This window comes from Hordeum vulgare, chromosome 5H (genome assembly GCF_904849725.1).
Source record: "Hordeum vulgare subsp. vulgare chromosome 5H, MorexV3_pseudomolecules_assembly, whole genome shotgun sequence".
NCBI classification, from domain to species: domain Eukaryota; kingdom Viridiplantae; phylum Streptophyta; class Magnoliopsida; order Poales; family Poaceae; genus Hordeum; species Hordeum vulgare.
The window spans coordinates 240642689-240662671 of record NC_058522.1 but is presented as its reverse complement, the minus strand read 5'-3'; positions in this window follow the sequence as shown (position 1 = coordinate 240662671).

Genomic DNA, 19983 nt, shown 5'->3' with positions numbered 1-19983 from the left:
TGTGGGGGATCATTTGTAGCCTTTTTGAATAAGTAAGAGTGTTGAACCCAACTAAGAACTAAAGGTAGAATTAATATTCTCTCAAGTTCTATCGACCACCGATACTACTCTATGCACACTAATGCCAGCTTTACCTAGCAAAAGTAATAAACTACTTCGCGGCAAGAAAACTATAAGTACTTAGTAGGCATAATAGATTGTTTTGCAACAAAATAAAGAACAAGTAAATAAAAGTTAGGTGCTGTTTAGATAAAGATTAACTAAGTTAGTTGTTTAGTAGAAAGCTTTTTGTAACACAAGAGAAAGATTTGTCCCTAGCCAACCGATAGCTATACCGGTAATCATTATTGTAGTTTTATATGAGGGAGATCCACTGCTAGCATGTCATCCCTTACATGGAATCATGCGCACTTAATATTAGAACTATTAGAAAGCATCCGCAACTACTAATACGTTCATTAAGGTAAAACCCAACCATAGCATTAAGATATATTGGTCCCCCTCCAATCCGATATGCATCAATTTTTATTTTACGAAGAAGCTTGTGTCACTCTTTCCCTCCAATGCATAGCTCTATTGGCATACAACTAACCCTATGGTGTGATCCACGGGCACTCTCATATGATGGTCACCAAAGGGCAGCACCAAAATAAAACATACAACTGAAACCAATCACGATCGTCAATCAACCCATAGGACAAAACAAATATACTCAAACATCATAGGATAGCCATACATCATTGCATAATAATATATAGCATTAAGCGGTACCTTATAGTTTTATTCCTACAAAGTAGTTTATTTCTTACTACAACAACAAAGTACTTCTAGTTTTTTCCCCGCAAAGTAGTTTATTTCTTGCTCTAGGTAAAGTAAGTGTTGGCATGCGTAGAGTTGTATCAGTGGTCGACAGAACTTGAGAGAATATTAATTCTACATTGAGCTCCTCATTAGGTTCGGTACTCTTACTTATCAAAAAAGGAAAATGGTCCCCTAAACTTTTGGGTTATCAATACCTTTTTATGCCACCATTGTCGAGGAGCTATAGCGTGGGGTTGATATTCTCGTGTGTGCGCATTTCCTTTATCACAAAGTAATTTTATTTTCTGTTCTAAGTTGTTTTCGGTATTTACTTATGGGTAGGAAATGCAAAATACCAAGAATATTAGTTCTACATACTAACCCAGTGGTTGAGGAACCACCCAAAATCTACCATACTTCTCAATCTTTTGTACTTGGATCATCTTTGATCCCTTTGTGCTCCTACTAAAAACCCAACTAGCTTAGTTGAGGGAACATCATTAGATGAGCATGATTATTTTGTGAAACACCACTAGTCTCAAAAGGGAAAGCTTTTATGGGATTAAACTAATAGTTTGCATTGATATGCTTCAAAATTATGCGAAATACATGATTTTACTTGTTGTTCTGAAGGCACTACAAAACACCTTCCCTACCAATGTAAGTTTAATGATAATGAAATACTATCATATTATGCCAGGGAGTTCTGAGTTATTATGATATTGAACAAATTGAAGAATTTGTTGCTTTGAACTTGCATATTCGCTTCAAAAGTATGATGCTATTGTTTACAAATTTGAACTTTTTGTCGTACTTCAATATTTCTATGAAAACTATGACTCTTATGTTAAATTATTTATTGAGAGAATGTCTGCTCCCTTGGAACAGATTAATATTTAGCAGGAACCTGTGGAAGAAGAAATTACTGAAACTGTGAGCTCATTAGATGAAAAAGATGAGGAGGACACCGAAGAACAAAAGGATGAAGAGCGGATTGATCACCCGTGCCCACCTTCCAATGAGAGTAACTATTCAACTCATACATTGTTTAATTTCCCTTTCTTCTTATCGAAGGATGAATTCTATAATCATTTTTATGATCCCTTGGATTCTTTTGAAATATATTTTTTGATGACCTTGATGCTTTTTATGCTTGTGGACATGATGCCAATATGAATTATGCTTATGGAGATGAACTTGCTATAGTTCCTTATGTTAAGAATGAAATTGTTGTTGTTGCACCCACACATGATAGTCCTATTCTCTTTTTGAATTCTCTCAACTACACTATATCGGACAAGTTTGCACTTATTAAGGATTATATTGATGGGTTGCGTTTTACTATCACACATGGTGATTTTGATGAATATAGTACGCGTGTATTTGTTTCTCCTAATAGCAATTATTATGAGAGGGGAACCAAATCTTCACCTCTCTACGTTTCCAATACGATAAAATTGCAAGAATCTAGTTATGATATGTACTCACCTTTATTTTGTGTGAAAGAATTCTTTTTTTATGTCATGCCCATGCTTAGGAAGAGATTGAGACTTTGTTGCTACATGATATATATTACTCTGCTAACTCATTAATTACAAATCATTGTTAATTAAAATTGTCTTTGATATACCTTGGGATCCGTGTGGATCAATTACTCGAGCACTATATGCCTAGCTTAATGGCTTTAAAGAAAGCAATGCATGGGAGACAACCGGGAAGTCTTAGAGAGTCGTTTTATTTTGGGGTGTGATTTTACAATAACTCAAAACAAAAAATAAATGGGGAATTTAAAACTTATTCAAAAAGTGAAGCTGTCGGGACCCTAATCCTAAGATAGAAGAAACCAACTTGTAACACATCATATCACTTTGTGGCCTCACGCACAGTAATCACCGCGGCTATCACCTTACCTTGGCCGGGACCGTTTGCACCTTTTGTATCACTTATATGATTATGTATCTAGAAATCATATGTCAGAGAACCCGGTTCGACATGACTAGTTATAAACCTAAATGGCACAGTCATAGAGGAACAAACATACATAACCCAACAATGCAGGTGCTGGTCATCAACGTGTGTAAACGAGTCGTAGCAAGCTACATGGACTCCATTTCACCGCGTGACATTTCCTTGAAGGGATAGACAAAGTATCAAAGTAGGATACATGCCAGTCAATCAATGTTTCCGGAGGAGTAGCAAGCGGACAGGGCTCGGTGGAAGCAAAAATAGGCATTTTCCTGTAGAGCAGGCTAGCATAGGCACACAACTAGGTGTCGAATCCCACACGTACCAATGAATTTCAAACATACACACAATATGTACGATATGTGTAGATACAACATGGTATCACAACATCACTCTACAACACACCATTTATTTAGAAGGCTACGAAGAGCCAAGAGAGTATAATGTTAAAAACAGGGGGGTCACATGACCCAACATCCAGAGCATACAAAAAACAAGCGAAAGTCACATGTGTGGGTACATACATATACTAAAAGTGACTAGAAGAGCCTAAAATCTAAAACGACACTACCAAAAGGAGCCAGACCTTTGTCTGGGATTCCCAAGCTAACCCGGTCAATATCGATCTTTGCGTAGAAAACCAATAGTGAGACTGAAGTCTCCTCTTTAAAAACATAATTAAGCAATCGTGAGTGCAAAGGTACTCAACAAGACTTACATCAAAACTATTTACATTTGCATAATTTTCAACAAAGGGGATTGTGGAGTTTATTGTAACAAGTCAACTTTGACTCTAGGCTAACCTGTACTACAACCCTGAAATCTTTCTTTCACGTGGGATAGCGCACACGAGTCCACATATTCACCATATCAATACACCACTATGGATCCTCTCCCGTCTCCCAACGAGAAGGCCATCCATAGCACTCAAACTTATCTTGCATATTTAGAGTATCCATTTCACTTGTATATGAACCATATAAGAGTCCAAGTAGTCCATATCCAAGGATGCGTCTATTCGAAAAAATCATTCACCCTCTAGGTGTATACTTCTTCATAGACGCTCCCATCGCTTATCGCGATGTGCACGTCATGCACCTCGGCAACCTTCAAGCGGAAGCCCAGCGAGGGAGTCGACTGCAAACGTTAACTTATTATGACTTACGTACAAGGCAATCGCCTATCTGAGATGGAACCCATAATGCAAGTCCGACCGAGGTTCCCAATATGGCCTCAAACATTGTGAGCAGGTCCCCAAGCCAGTCGCGACTGGACCGTTCATCCATTTCGCAGGTCATGCCACTCCTATCGATGTTTCGAACTACTGCGACTCAGATGGGTTGAGTTATCGGAACCCAATGGGTGGTAGTAACTTGTCTTAGAACACAAACAGAAGATCTCAGGTCCTAAGAGCGGTTTCAATGAGATAACCCACCATGTACTCCTACAAGGCCTGTCATTACTACCTTTACCAAAAAGGATTCACACACTTAGCTTTCACACAATAGGACATGATCACAACCATTTAGATTCCTCGGCCAAATGGATCACACCTAGCACAACTCTAACCATAGCATGCACACTAGGCAAGCATGTATGAGTAAGCACAACAGGGCTCAAACAGTTGCTACTCATGCTAAGTTGTTTCAACTGTTTACTGTGGAAAAAACAGGTCATGCAGAGGAATGTGTTCAGCTACAAAAATATATAATAGTTGAATTGTTGTTGTCTTAATACAATGAAAGAGAGCAGGAGCGAGAGAGTGGGATTGTACCGGAATGCTCAAAGGAGTTTTTTCTTGCCCGACAGTTCTGAAGATAACCATGGGTCTTCATTTGTGTCAACGATCACAACGTAGGAACCATCGTCTACCGAGAGGGAACAACACCGGCAAATAGAGAAAGAACAAACTTTACTTCACGGAAATGCAACACTATGATGCATGCTTAGGACATGGGAAATATGATGTTGATTGAGCTAATTCACCTAGCAACAACATTAAAGGAAGTTGGTTTCAACCAAAGGTTCAAATTCAAACTTCATATGTGGTTATTTAAATGGCATTTATTTGATTTGTCCAAAACAGAGGACAAAGGTTATTCGAACATGCATGAATATTCTATAAACAAATTCCTTGTATTTTTTTGATAATTTTTCCTATATAATTTATTTTCATTGGAGTAATAGATTATTTTCCATGAATTTTAGAACTTTTAGGTATTTCCTAGAATTAAATAAATCCAGAATTCAACTGGTGCGTCAGCTCTACGTCATCATTGCGTCATCAAGTCAACCGAGCTGACCAGAGTCAAACCTGACACCTCGAAACCACACGTGAGTGCCTCACCGTAAACAAGGTTTGACTAAAATTAACCTAGTACTGTGAGTTAGTGAGGTGGGGCCCCTTTGTTAGTGTTTCTGGGGTTAACTAATTGTGTCATTAGGCCTAAACCAAAAGGCCACGTCATCACCGGTGGTTAGTCACCGACGACCATAGACCTTGGCAACGGCCCACCGGCGATGCTCGGGTTTTGCCTACGGGCGATGTTTTTGCACGCGGAGGTGCTCTACGAGAAGTTGGGAGTGAGCCAAGTCCAACTGTGCATCTACCTTCACCGGGGGTGGTCGATGAGAATGGCGACCACGGCCACCGCGGCTGCCGTAGCTCGAACTTGGAGGAAGGCGGAGCTACGATGCTCAGAAGGAACATATTAAGGGATATACGGGATCCTGGGTACTCCAGGAGTCCATTGGCGGGAGAAGCTCGAGGAGACGAGCTCGCGATCTCAAGGCTTGCTGGCCATGGCGACGGCCGGAGCATGGATCTCGGGGGGGGGGGGGCACCTAGGCACAATAGAGAACAGGGGAGGAGGAGGAAAACATGCAGGGGACCACTGCGCAACTAATGGCATTTAAGACAAGCTCGGGGAAGCGGTGATGGTGGCGAACCGACCGGGAAAAAGCTGGCGGCCCACGATGGAAACCGTGATGGTGACGATGATGAGAAGCTCCCGTGCTCAATTCCTTCGCCTTGGAGTTGTGATGCTGGACGTCGGGGATCTTGGACGCGGTAGCTAGGCCAGAGGTGGCCGATGGCCGTGGTGGTTGTGAGCGGTAGCGAGGATAGTGCTCCGCAATGGCTGGGAGAGGGAGAGAGAGAGGGCAAAGGGGAGAATGGCGAGGTGGAGGGGATTATGACAATAATTGGGATCTCATCCCCGTCGCCTCGCTGTCCTCGGGAAGCAAGGAGGCACCTGTCCGCGTGTAGGTCTCAGGCGCACGCCGTGCCGTGCTTCCCCTCTTCCTACTGGCAAGAGGAGGAAGACAGTGCTGCCCCTGGTGGGCTCGGTTGGGCTAGGTGACCGACACGTAATCACTTCTCTCTCTATTTTATTTCTCTTATCAATTTCTTTAAACACTATTTTGATTTTATTTAAACCAAACCATTTTAAAATCTTCTGAAAATATTTATGTGGTCTGTTAGAATATTCAGAACCACTTACCAACTTTCAGAATTATTGGATCTATAAAATCGTGTATAGCATTTATAAACCCAATGCAAATACTTATAGAATTAACTGAAGTGCCCAAAATAAATACTTCTGTTATCCCAAAAATATTGGTTCAATTTTTCCTCCTGAGACGTGGGGACTAGCCCTCCTTGCTCGAGAAACCGCCGCCCCTCTCGGCCCATTACCCATGGTCACAGGGAACAGGGGGGGTCCGTGCTGCACCAATGCATGCGAGCGCGGGCCCTGCCATGACTGCAACTTTTAAGTCCACGATCACCACTTCCCTGACCGTTACTGCGCATGCCTCACGCGTGGCAGTAATGTTTCGGAAGGCGGGACAGCCACCGTGCGCACGCCTCTCCACTTCGCGCGCTCAATGCGCGACGTGGGGAAAGACCACTACCAACGGCTCCAAATTGCAAGATACCCTGTCACAGAAGCTCATGCACCACTTTGGGCCTGGCCCGACGAAGCCTTGCACGCGTGTGTGGCCCAGACCCGGGGGATCCTGTCGGTGCACTAAAGACTAGGGTCTCATGTGCCCAGACTTGTGCACGGGTGCCGGCAACACCCTTGGCGGCAGTGCACGAAGAAGGCTGATGGGAAAGATAACCCAAGCTCACCAAGGCCACACCCCTCCAAGGGTGTGAAGAACAAGTCCAAGCTATAAGGCCTTGGCAAGCCTTCCTTGTCGGGAAGACACCCAGGGTCCTTGCAATCTCTCCTTGCCGGGAAGATAAATAACGCCCCAGCAAGCCCTCCTTGTCGGGAAGACACACAAGGTCCCGACCAGACCTCCTTGCCGGGAAGACGTCCAAGACCCCGACAAGCTCTCCTTTCCGGGAAGGCAGGTTAGGCCATTGGCAAGAACACCATGCCGGCAAGCCCCCTTCGCCCACTAGGTGTCCCTCCTACCACAGTGCCACCGACTGCCACCGCTCCAGCGCATGCCTCATGCTCCAGCACAACGCCCAGGTGTCAAAACACCTGGATACGTGGCGATACCACATGGTGTAGGTCAGGGGGCTGACAAGGCATTTACGGCCCCTCACACTACGGTAGATAGATAGCGGTGAACCCTGTTCACTATGAGACTCGTGAACCCACTGCAGAGCACTATTGGTGACCCCTTTGCCTATAAAAGGAGGCCCAAAGCTCAGTTCTAGTGGTTGGACCTTTTTGGGTTTAGATTCTTTGATCACTGCCGAAAGGCAATCAGTCTAGCAAGTAATCCTACCGTAAGCAGCCAATACAACAAGCAAAGCAGGAGTAGGGTTTTATGCGCAAAGCGACCCGAACCTGGGTAAAAACCTTGCCGATGCTGATCGCTAGCTGTTCTCTTGGCGCCACTTCTCTCCCCGTCGAACGATCAAGGGATCCTTGGAGGTTCCCATAGGTGTAATTTTCCCGACACTCTCATTGTTCACTCATATCTATTTAGAGAATTAACATGAATTGATCATTCACATGGTTAATCCTAAAATCCAAGATAGAACTTATAGATCACTGAATATGATATGTTTCATTCCATGCAATAGTTTTGCAATACTAAGATCATAATATGTGGGGGTACTAGTAAATTAGTGTGGATTAGTAGGAACATTTGTGTCAAGGTTTGTGATTCCCTAAGCATTCATGTATAGTCTCTAGTTATGCGATGAAGTTGGATCACAATTTATGCTTGATTGAAATTCGTTGTGTTGTTATAATCAGGGGCGCGAGATGGTTAACTATTGCCAACCTCCCCCCTAGAGGCATGTGAATAGTATTTTGCTTCAAGACAGCTAATAGGCTTTACAATAAGTATGTGAGTTCTTTATTACTAATGTGAATCCATGGATATACGCACTCTCACCTTTCCATGATTGCTAGCCTCTTTGGTATCATGCATTGCCCATTATCACCTCAAGGATCGGTGCAGCCTTCGCTGGTGCATCCAAACCCCGTGATATGATACACTCTATCACACATAAGCCTCTACTAGTGTGTAAAAGCCTAGCTATGGCGTGGAAAAACGGCCTTGCTGGCTTGGACACCCGATGCCACCAATATGGCGCTAGTGTTACAAAATAGTGTTGGCGTTGGAGCCAGCGCTAGCAGTATCTTGCATGTTGCTGGCAACCACGTGCACAACGCGAGCTATACATCTATATTACCTTTTTCATGCGTTTTTGTCCAATGCCAAATTTTTTGGACAATAAAAACATACTACTTCAGAAACTAAGAATTTAAACTTGACAAAAGGTATTGATCAACTAAACATACTCATAAACTTAGTAAGAGTTTGAAACTTAGTACTAATCAACTAAACATACTCATAAACCTTAGAGTTAAAAACTTCACAAAAGCTATTGAAATAATTGAAGTACAATTCATCAAGGATTATCCTCAGCTCATGAACCTTCTTCTGATTGCTCTTTCCATCATTTTTTAGGTGAGCAACTTCTGTCTCTAGATTAGTCCTCCCTGCCCTGAGTAGTTTTTTCTGCTTCTTCAGTTTATCCCTCTTCTGAATCAAGTTATCCCTCTGCCCCCTCAGTTTGTTTGACTATGCGAGGGCACTAGCAGCCTCTATGAGCATAGTATCCCATTAAATCTTCATAGAGACATTGTGTTCTTCTAATGTTTTTATGTGCCACTTTGAATGCTGTAAGAGCTCCTTATTCCACTTGTACACATCGTACACCAATTAGTTGTTGCTTGTAGATTGGTGGATATGTCACGTTTAAAATTACGTACACCAGCAAATTAAAACTTGTAGTATATATTATAAATCAACTACTCCCTAAACATTGCAAGATTGAAACATATGTTCTCAAATCCATCTAATATAAAGCTCTGAAAACATATCTAGTACTAATATACCCACGAAATATAAACTCCAAAAAATATGTTCTCTAATCCATCTAATATAAAGCACCGAAAACATATCTAATACTTGTATGAAATTATCTAGTACTAAGATCCCCACAAAACATAAACACTGAAAACATATGTTCTCAAATCCATCTAATATAAATTTATACTTGTAGCATTTTACACTACTCGGATTCTATATTAGTTTGTTAATTTCTACTAGTGATACATACACTGATTGGATTCTACACTAATAGATACATACACTTATAGATACATACACTAATAGATACATACACTTATAGATACATACACTAATAGATACATACACTAATAGATACATACACTTATAGATACATACACTAATAGATACATACACTAATAGGATTCTACACAAAAACATACATGTACACATTTTTAGCACTGGGATCCGCCACGGGGTTGAGGAAGAAACTTGGGAGGGGAAGAAGATGCATGATGGAGTGGTAGATCTCACCAACTAGCCCCGTGGTGGCGGCGGCCGCTCTCATCTGGCGCTGATGCGCGACGGAGTCGGGAGGTGGCGGAGGCGACGATATGTGAGAGAGGGCCCAGGATGGAGAGTAAGGCGAATTAGACGAGAGAAATGTGACCTAAATATTTTTGACTCGGTATGGTAGGGGTGTCAAAATACACTAGGCCACGCCAGCACAATCTGTACCGAAAAAATGCAATTAGATATGTCGTGAGATATACCACAATGCCAGTGTTAAGGATGTATCACTATCGTAGAAATTTTCCCAATGCGAGCGCTATCTTATAAATATAGTGTTGGCATCGCTTATAAATGGTGCGCCACCAACATAAGTTGTGGCTAGCTGATTCTCCACTAGTGCTCCTTATATCTTTTATACGTCTCCAACGTATCTATAATTTTTGATTGTTCCATGCTATTATATTATCATTCTTTGATACTTTTTGGATATTTATTTACCGACTAATTTTATTCCTATTAACCCAGTGCCTAGTGCAAGTTGTTGTTTTCTGCATGTTTTTGGCTTTCAGATTTACAGTACCAAACGAAGTACAATTTCCATGAAACATTAACATGAATTTTCTGGACCAATAGAAGACATGGAAGCTTCGGGAAGAGACCATGGGCCTCACGAGGGAGGCACGAGGCAACATGGCTTGGCCAGGGGGTAGGGCGTGCCCTCTTGACTCATGCCTCCCTCGGTTGCCTTCTCGTACCCCACTCTGGCCTATAAATTCACACATATTCCAAAAACCCTAAGGAGCAACCCCAAACACTTTTTTCGATGCCGCAAGCGTCTGTTTCACCATGTGCACATCTAGAGCCCTGTTCTGATGACCTGACGGAGGGGACCGATCATGGAGGGCCTCTACATCATCCTTGTTGCTCCCATCGTGATGTGTGAGTAGTTCACCACGGACCTATCGGTCCATAATTAGTTCTAGATGGCTATCTATCTCTCTCTCATAATCTTCAATACAGTGATCATCACATATTCGCTTTGATCTATCCATTGTAAAAAAATTGTGCGATGTGTTCGTTGGGATCTGATGAATTATGGGTTTATGTTCAGATTATTCATGGAAAATATTTGAGTCTTCTATGAAATCTATTGTGATTCTTATGTGCATGATCATCATAGCTTCGTAAATATCTCCTATCTATTGATTTTCTTTGGTCAATAGTAGATTGATCTTTCTTCAGTGAGAGGGGTGTGTTGTGTGGGTTCAATCCGACGGATTTCTATATCCAAGTGACGGAAGGGGACAAGATACGTCTTCGTATTTTTGCCACTAAGGATACAACGATGGGGTTAGTTCATATTAATTGAATTATCTTTGTCTACATCATGTCATCGTTCACCAAGCATTACTCTATTTTACTTAATAATCTAGGTGCATGCTAGATAGCAGTCGATGGGTGCGGTAATAGTAATAGGTGCATGCTAGAGTCGGCCTATTTGCTTATGGACGTGATGCCTATATACACATGATCATTGACGTGAATATCACACAACTATGCGCTTTTTTATCAATTTCCCAACAATAGTTTGTTTACCCGTCGTATGCTTACTTTCATGACGGATGCTACTAGGGAAAACTATTGCCCCCGGGTCTATTCATTTATAAGGTTACAATACAATACATTGTTGTTCTTATTTAATTTTTATTTAATTTTTCAATTTACAATTATCTACTTCAAACCAAACTACTTACAAGCTTGCAAATAATGAGACTAGGGGGATTGACAACCCTCTTGCTCGCGTTGGGTGCAATTGTTTGTTCTTTAGTGTGTAGCTGACGAGGACGGGGGTTGGTTGTTCCTCCTATTGGTTCGACTAACCTTGGTTGTCTACTGAGGGAAATACTTACCTATATTGTGTTGCATCACCCATTCCTCTTCACAAAAAACCTAGCGCGGATCACAAGTATTAGGAAGGATTTCTAGTGCTATTGCCGGGGAGTATCATCAACCTACTATCAAGTAACTTCACCCAAATTATCATTTACTTGTTATTATTTTTATTTGCTGTTATATTTTTCTTGCATCAGAAAATTCGAAAATACAAAAATATTTATCTTTGCTATTTTACTTGTCCTGCTTGTTACTTTGGTTGCTCGGGCACCATGTCACAAGACACATTCTACAATATTTCCAATTACCAAAGGATGTGTGAAACTGAAAAGTCCATGAAAACTTTTATGACCTCGTAATACGAGATCAACAAACTTTTTCTCCTAAAATTAAGGAATACTCAAGTATCCTTGATGCAATTAGTAAACAACTTACTAAAGTCAGTCAAGAAGTATCTAACTTTAACTACAATTTGTTCAGACCAAAGAATTAATAGGGAGGATTTCGGATAAACAAACCACTCTAGTAAATCGGATTGTTGATAAATTGGAATCTCTTTTTGTTAGTAATCACAATAAAGATCTTAAAATGCTTGCTACTTATCCTATTGAATATTTGTTTACTTCTCTCAAAATAAATGATAAAGGGACTGGAGATGAGTCAAATCTAGTTAGAGAGTGTTCCAATTACTTGGAGGGTGATGACTATAGTGATAAAAATGAAAAGGTGGGTTTGGAGAGTTTAAACTTTAACTAGTGATGTACCCACTATTTTGGATCACAAGGATTTAATTATGACAATTGTTCTTTAGTACAATGTATTCCCTTGTTGCAATCCATTATTACCTCAACCAGTGCTTATGAACAAAACAAATCTTTTACTCAATATATAGTAGAAGCTATGGTAAAACCCTATGATGAAAAACTCGAATTAGAAGTTTCTACTCCAAGAAAGTTGTATAAAGAATGGAATACTACTATTAAAATTAAGAACAAATAATATAAATGCAATTCCTTCTGTGACCTAGGCGCTAGTGTTTCAAATATACCTAAATCTTTATGTGATGTGCTTGGTCTCACTAATATTCTTGAGTGTTCCCTTAATCTACATCTTGCGGACTCTACTATCCAGAAACCTTTGGGACGAATAAATGATGTTCTCATAATAGCTAAAAGAAATTATGTGCCTATAGATTTCATAGTTCTCGATATTGAATGTAACCCATCTTTTCCAATAATACTTGGGAGACCATTTCTACGAACTATAGGTGCACTAATTGATACGAAAGAGGGTAATATATGTTTCCAATTCCCATTAAAGAAAGGGATGCAACACTTACCTATAAAGATAATCGAACCACCTTATGAATATATCATGAGGGCTACCTTTGGGTTGAGTGTCAAGGATGAGAACACTTGATAATATACATTATGGCTAGCTAGGGGCGTAAAACAATAGCGCTATTTGGGAGGCAACCCAATAGTTATCTTTAATTTCTTTTTTTACTTTATGTTTGTGTGTCATAACACGATTTTTGACTCTGTAATGATTGTGTTTAAATTAGTATTTGTTCCAAGTTTAGCCTTTGGGATGATTTGCATAATGAGTAGAATTGATACGATGCAGAAGTAGAAACTTTATCATCGAGTGCCGAATTTTTGTGATTTAACTGGAACATATTTTTGATCTGAAATGTCTACACAATATTTTTATACAAATTCCCTAGGTATTCCTAAGTTATGAGAATTTTTGGAGTTATGTATGTATGTTACTTAATTATATCTTTAAATAATTTTCTGTTTTAGATAGATTATATTTTTTCTTGCATAGTTTGCTTGTTTTGATGATCCTATGGATTGTATCGGCGGGTATAAGTCATGGAGAAGTTAGAATATAGTAACTTATGAAATAATAAAATATGAATCAATTTATAATAGTACCTAAAGTATCCAATACTTTTATTACACTAACGGATCTCACCAAGTTTCTCTCGAGTTTTGTGTGCTGAAGCTTTCTATTTTGGGTGTTCTCGCGATGGACGAAGGAATAAGGAGCGGCGAGAGCCTAAGATTGGGGCTGCCCAAGTGTGAAAGCCCGATGCCGACACCCCAAAAGATTCCCCTTTATTTCCGTCGTGTGTTACTTTTATTTGTTGCATCATCATTTAGTTTGCATCGTCGCATCATGCATGGCATCTTGCATCATCTGTTACATGTGGTGTTTTGAGTGTGTGTGCTTCAAGTGCGATAGTAACTCCCTTTCTCTCCCCTCTTATTTCATTTTTTGTGGTATTTCTAAAGTTTCTGTTTTAACCCCTTTTAAAAATGCGTCTTCTTTTAAAAACCCTTTTATTTAATGTGGGGGCAACCCCTTGGGTTTTTCTTTTATTTCTCATTTTGTTCTATTTCAAAACTAGAGTCTCATTTTAATTGTAAAAGGGGTTTATTTTATTATTTTAAAAAAGGGATTTATTTTATTTTTCAAAAAAGGTTTTATTTTTTATTCATTTAAAAAAAAGTCCAATCTATTTCTTATAGTTGGGGTTTATTTTTCAAGGAGCCCAAAGCATTTGTTTTGTTTAAACCTTTTTTTCTCTTGTGTGTGTGTTCTGTTTAAAAAAACAGATAGGAAGAGGGAGCCCAGCCTGTGGCCACTTGGGCCGCAGCCGAGCTCCTCTGCGTGACCTAGCGAGCCAGGGAGGCCTCGCGCAGCCCCCTCTCCCTATCCCCTTCTTCCCCCTTGCGCAGCCTTCTTCCTCCCGCAGCCGTGCTTCCCCAATCCCCGTGGCCCCCAACTCCCCATGCCCCGTGCTGCAAATCCCGCTGCCAGCAGCCCCTCTCCGCGTGTTCCCTCTCCCCTCCCGTCGTTCTCCTCGGGGCCTCGGCCCCCTCGCCCGCGTGCGTGCCTCCAGGCCGCCTTGCTCGCGCTGCTCCCCGTGCCGCCCGCCGTGGCACCTCCCTCGCTGGTACACGCCCCGCCACCAGCTTGCCCTCCAGGGACCCCATCCTCTTCCTCCGCCGCGCTGCTCGCCCGCCGGTGCCCGACCTACCGCCGTCGCCCTGCTCACCCGTGCCCGCCGCCTACATCCCGTGGTCGCCGCCATGGCCTCACCCTCGGCCTCGACGCCCCTCGACCTCGGCCTCGCCTCGTTCCTCGCCTGCGCCGCCGTTCCTCGCCTGGCCGTGCGTTCCCCTGCCCGATTTGCTGCTGCTACTGCTGTCGGCATGCTGCCGATGCCTGCCGAGCTTAGCTGTTGCTTGGAGTTGGTGTGCTTGTCTGAGCTGAGGCTCTGCTCGCTTGCTTCTGCCTACCGACGCGCTGTGTGCTGCCGCTAGGCTAGTTGCTTAGCCGGTTTCTACTTACTGTGTTTGCCTGCACACGTGCCTGTAGCTGCTGTTTGGCTGCTGTAGATGTTTGCTACGCTTGTTGCCGCCTGTGCATGCTCCTGTTGCTAGTGCTAGCCGTGTAGCTGTTGCTGCCGATTTGCATCTGCTGTTTGACATGTTGTTGTTATTAGTTGCTGAGCTAGGCTGCTTGCCCTGTCTGTCGTTGCTGCTGTTAGCAGCTGCCGTCGCCGTTGTTGTTGCTTGCTGCTGTGCTTCCTATAGCGGTTGTTTGCTTGCACAACTAGTTGCTAGCCGTTTGCTGCTAGGCCAGTTGCTGCTGCCGATGCCGATGCTTGCTGTAGATGCTTGCTTGCCATGCTAGCTGTAGCTGCCAATTAGATTTTGTTGCTTGCTTGCCCTACCTGCCGTGTTGCTTGCTTGTGCTGCCGCTTGCCATCGCCGCATGCACCATCCCCGCCACCGTGGCCCATCGACAAGTTCACGAGTACCACGACGTCCACGACGACAACTACGACCACTACTTCTACGACGATCTTTGTTCTCCTACGTCCGCAACGACCCGAACCGCTCCGATATGCACGCTTCGAAGGTATACAGATGGGACGTGGTCGTGAACCGTGTGCATGTGATGTATGAGATATATCGTATGTTTGCGTCGTATGTTTTCCCGTTGGACGATATCTTCTTTTTGTCGTGCCCCCGACACATGGGAACCCGATAAACGGGGTCACCCCATCTTTATTTCGCATTCCCGCACACGCTTCCTATTAGTTGGCACCGACATCTCGTTGAGTTATCGGATAGAAATGTTGCTGTGGCATCGTTTCCGTTTTGCCGCCATTGTTCCCCTTCGCTCGCCGTGGAGACATATGCTTCTTTCTCTTCTTGTCGTGTTGTTATGAGCTTGCATGCATGATGCATTCATGGCATATAATCTTGTGTTGCATGTCTCTTGTACGTAGCTCCGTTCTAAGTCCCGTGTGTTAAGCGACTAGAATGCCATGTAGGATCACCGCTTCTCCCCTTGCCATGTGTAACAACATTTAATATTGCGTGTAAATAACCGGGAGTGAACTAAATAATTAATCATGAAGTTTCGTTGATATGCAACTCGTTGCATATCGAGCTTCACTTAATGTGTAGTGTTTGCGTTAGGTGAATTGCCATGTCATGCCTTGCATCATTGAACTGATCATGCATCATAGTAGATAGTGCATCATGTTGTGCATCGTGTGGTGTATATATGTGTTGATGTTTGTTTCCGGTTTGCTCCATCTCGATAGAGTTCCGCAAGCGTGTCGGAATGTGAGGACCCGTTCGACTACGTTGGTTCGCTGACTTCTCGGAGTTGTTCTTCTTCCAAGCGAGATCTCAGGCAAGATGACCATTTCCCCAGATACCATTACTATCATTGCCATGCTAGTTTTAACGCTTCTATCAATTATGTCTTGTTGCCTACCACATGTTAAATATCAGCCTCTCATCAATGCCATGTTAACCTTCAACCTGTTCAACCAAGGAAACCACTGATTGGCTATGTTACCGCTTCCTTATTCTTATGTTAGCGTTGCTAGATGTAGGTGCAGTTGCTTCCATGTGATAACATGGGTTCCTTGATATATCACCATATTAATGCTATTTAATTTAATGCACCTATATATTTGGTAAAAGGTGGAAGGCTCGGCCTTTCTAGCCTGGTGTTTTTTCCACCTTTGCCCCCTTAGTTTCGGCTACCGGTGTTGTTCCATATTTGAGCGCTCCTAACACGATCGGGGTTGTTATGGGGACACCCTTGATAATTCGTTTTAGTTTAAAGCTGGTCTGGAAAGGCCCAACATTGGTACTACATTTGCCTAATCACCTAATAAAATTGCATAGGGAATTTCCGGACCCCGAGGATAATTTAATCAACCCCCGGGCCAGTGCTCCTCATGAGTGTTGGTCCCACCTGAGAGATGTCCGGCGCACCTCTTGTCACCCAGAGGTTTAGCGATCCCGACGTCTAGCTCATCCGTCGTGACTTGAGAACGAGATACGCGGCTCCTATCGGGATCGTCAACACGTCGGGCCGCCTTGCTGGATTAGTTTTACCTTTAACGAAATATCTTGTGCATCGGGATTCCGGTGATGCTTTGGGTAATCTCAGAATTGAGGTTTTCCACTAGGGAATCCGACGAGATCGCGAGCTTCGTGATTGACGATTTCTATGCGGATTATGTTAATTTGTGATGGACTAGTTGGAGCACCCCTGTAGGCTTAAATCTTTTTGGAAAGTCGTGCCCGCGGTTATGTGGCAACGTGGAAACTTTGTTTAACATTGGTTCTAGATAACTTGGAGTTAACTTAATTAAAATATGCCAACTGTGTGCGTAACCATGACTGTCTCTTTCGTGAGCTTCTTCTCTGATCGAGGACACGGTGGGGTTATGTCTGATGTAGGTAGGTGTTCAGGATCATTCATTTGATCATCAATAGTTCACGTCCCCTATGCGTAGATCATCCCCCTCTTTATTCTTATACCCGTAAGTTTAGCCACCTCATATATGCTTAGCCGCTGCTGCAACCTCACCACTTAACCATGCCTCACCCATTAAGCTTTGCTAGTCTTGATACCTTTGGAAATGAGATTGCTGAGTCCCCTGTGGCTCACACATTACTACAACACCAGTTGCAGGTACACGTAAAGGTTACTCGACGCGAGCGCGTTGATTGTTCATTTGGCATTGCTTCTTCTTCTTCTTCTTCATCGATCTAGGATGGGTTCGAGGCCGGTAGCCTGGGATAGCAAGGATGGACGTCGTTCTTCTTTTTCTTGTTTGTTTTCGTCCGTAGTCGGACCCTGCTCTTCCACTTGATGATTATGTATTGTACTGATGTGACTCTGATGTAGCTTGTGGCGAGTGTAAGCCAGTTCTATATATATATATATATATATATCTCCTTTTCAGTACATGTACTTGTAACGACATCCATGCTTGCGACATGACGAGATGCGCTTCTATCCCTAAAGAGGCCTCGTGCCAAATTGAGGATAGGGTCGCATCTTGGGCGTGACACCAAGGCACCCGAAGGTAATATTCTAGGAAGACTCAAGCGTCTAAGCTTGGGGATGCCTTGGCATCCCTTCTTTCATCTCAATTCCATCGGTATGTCACTTGGAGCTATTACCATGATTTGTTAGAATACTCTATGGGCTTCACTTATATCTTTTGAGCTTAGCACTTGCTCTAGTACATCACTTATATATTTTAGAGAACGGTGGCGTATAGATTTTATAGAAATAATTGCACTCTCGTTCTTCCCTTGTATTTGTTTGAGAGTTAATAAATAACAACTGTAATTTTCAAGGGTTATAAGACTAGTCCAAGAATAATAGGTATTCAATGAGTGCGTAATCAAAACCACATGTAGCACACATAAGATAAATCATTGTTAATGATATTAAAGTGTTAATGTGAAAGAGAATGAGTGCATGATCATTAGTGAATAAGAGTAACAGGAATTAGAGGTTGTTAATTTGCTGTTCATCCAAATATTTATATGGCATGGTGATGATGTGTGAGCATACTTATTCCTCGTTGAAATCCTAGTGTAGTTTAAGTTGGTGCGGGCGATCGCGAACTCCTACCAACCTCCTCCCATGGGGCATGCGAGTAGTGCTTTGCTTAGAGAGAGCTAATAAAGTCTTGCAATAAGTATGTGAGTTCTTTATGACTAATGGGAGGCCATGGATATACGCACTCTCACGTCCACATTTAGCTAGCCTCTTTGGTACCGTGCATTGCCCATTCTCACCTTCAGGATCGGTCGAACTTTTGTCGGTGCATCCAAACCCCGTGACATCATATGTTTTGTTGCACATAAGCCTCATTATATCATCATCAAAGCAGCCACCATACCTACGTATCATAACATTTCCATAGCCATTCTGAGATATATTGCCATGAACCTTCCACTATCACATCATATGACTTATACCTCCACTACAAGAATGAGTTACTTTCTCGTGTGCCATAGGAGACAACAAAGGACCAATCCATGGACGGCAAACAACTTTGTTGTCTGCTGGCTGATGACCCCACTTTCAGCAATAAAAGTCATGATAATGATCATCTGTGCCATCTAGAGAAGCACAACTGACGTGAAAGACGTTTGTCGTATGCTCTCCTGGCCTAGCTGATGCCAAAGGTCCTGGATGGCAAAGTATAGTATTAGCCCCGTTAGGTGTCTAATGGCATACTTTGTCATCTGCCTACGGCCGACAAACAAACAGTTGCCTTTGTCGTCGGCCCTGTGACGTCAATAGGCTTGTGGTTGCACGTCTCTCCTGCTTTGTCTTTGCCATATGCGTGGAAAGTCATTCCCGTCTACCAGCTAATGGCAGAATAGCCAAATGGGTCACACATGGTGCTCCCATGTTGCACAGGTTGTGTCCATGTGGCACCTTTGTCGTCCGCTCGCTCATGGCAAAGTCCTTGTATTACCACTTTCTTATCTGTTTTTTTATTATTTCCCTGCATTTTCACAACATATATATATATGATATATATAATTTCAAGCTGAAGCATAGGCCATGTATTCCATCCAAAAGTATGTACTATCCAACATTATCGTGGAATATTGAACAAGAGAACATACATGCTATTAAAAGAATCAATACATACAGAGTTTCGCACTGTTCATCCATATATACATACATAGTTTCACAATGTTCATCAATACAAATGAAAACAAAAACTAAACACTAGTAGTCCATCTATGTCAGCTTCCAGGAAGTGAATCCAATATGCAAAATGGGAGTAAGAAAGTTAGAAAAAGAACAATAAGGGGAAGAAGAAGAAGAAGAAGAAGAAGAAGACTAGAACAATAAGAACAAGAAGAAGAAATAGAAGAAAAATAATAAGAAGAAAGAAGAAGAATAAGAATAAGAAGGAGTAGAAGCTAGAGAAAAATAAAGAAGATAAGAAGGAAGAATAAGAATATATATTCTTCTTCTTCTCTCTTTATTTCATCTTTCTTCTTCTCTTCTATCCTTTTATCCTTTTTCTTCTCATTCTTTTCTTTTTCTTCTCTTTCTTTTTCTACTCATTATTTTTCTCCTTTTCCTTGTTTTTCTTCTTCTTATTCCTTATTT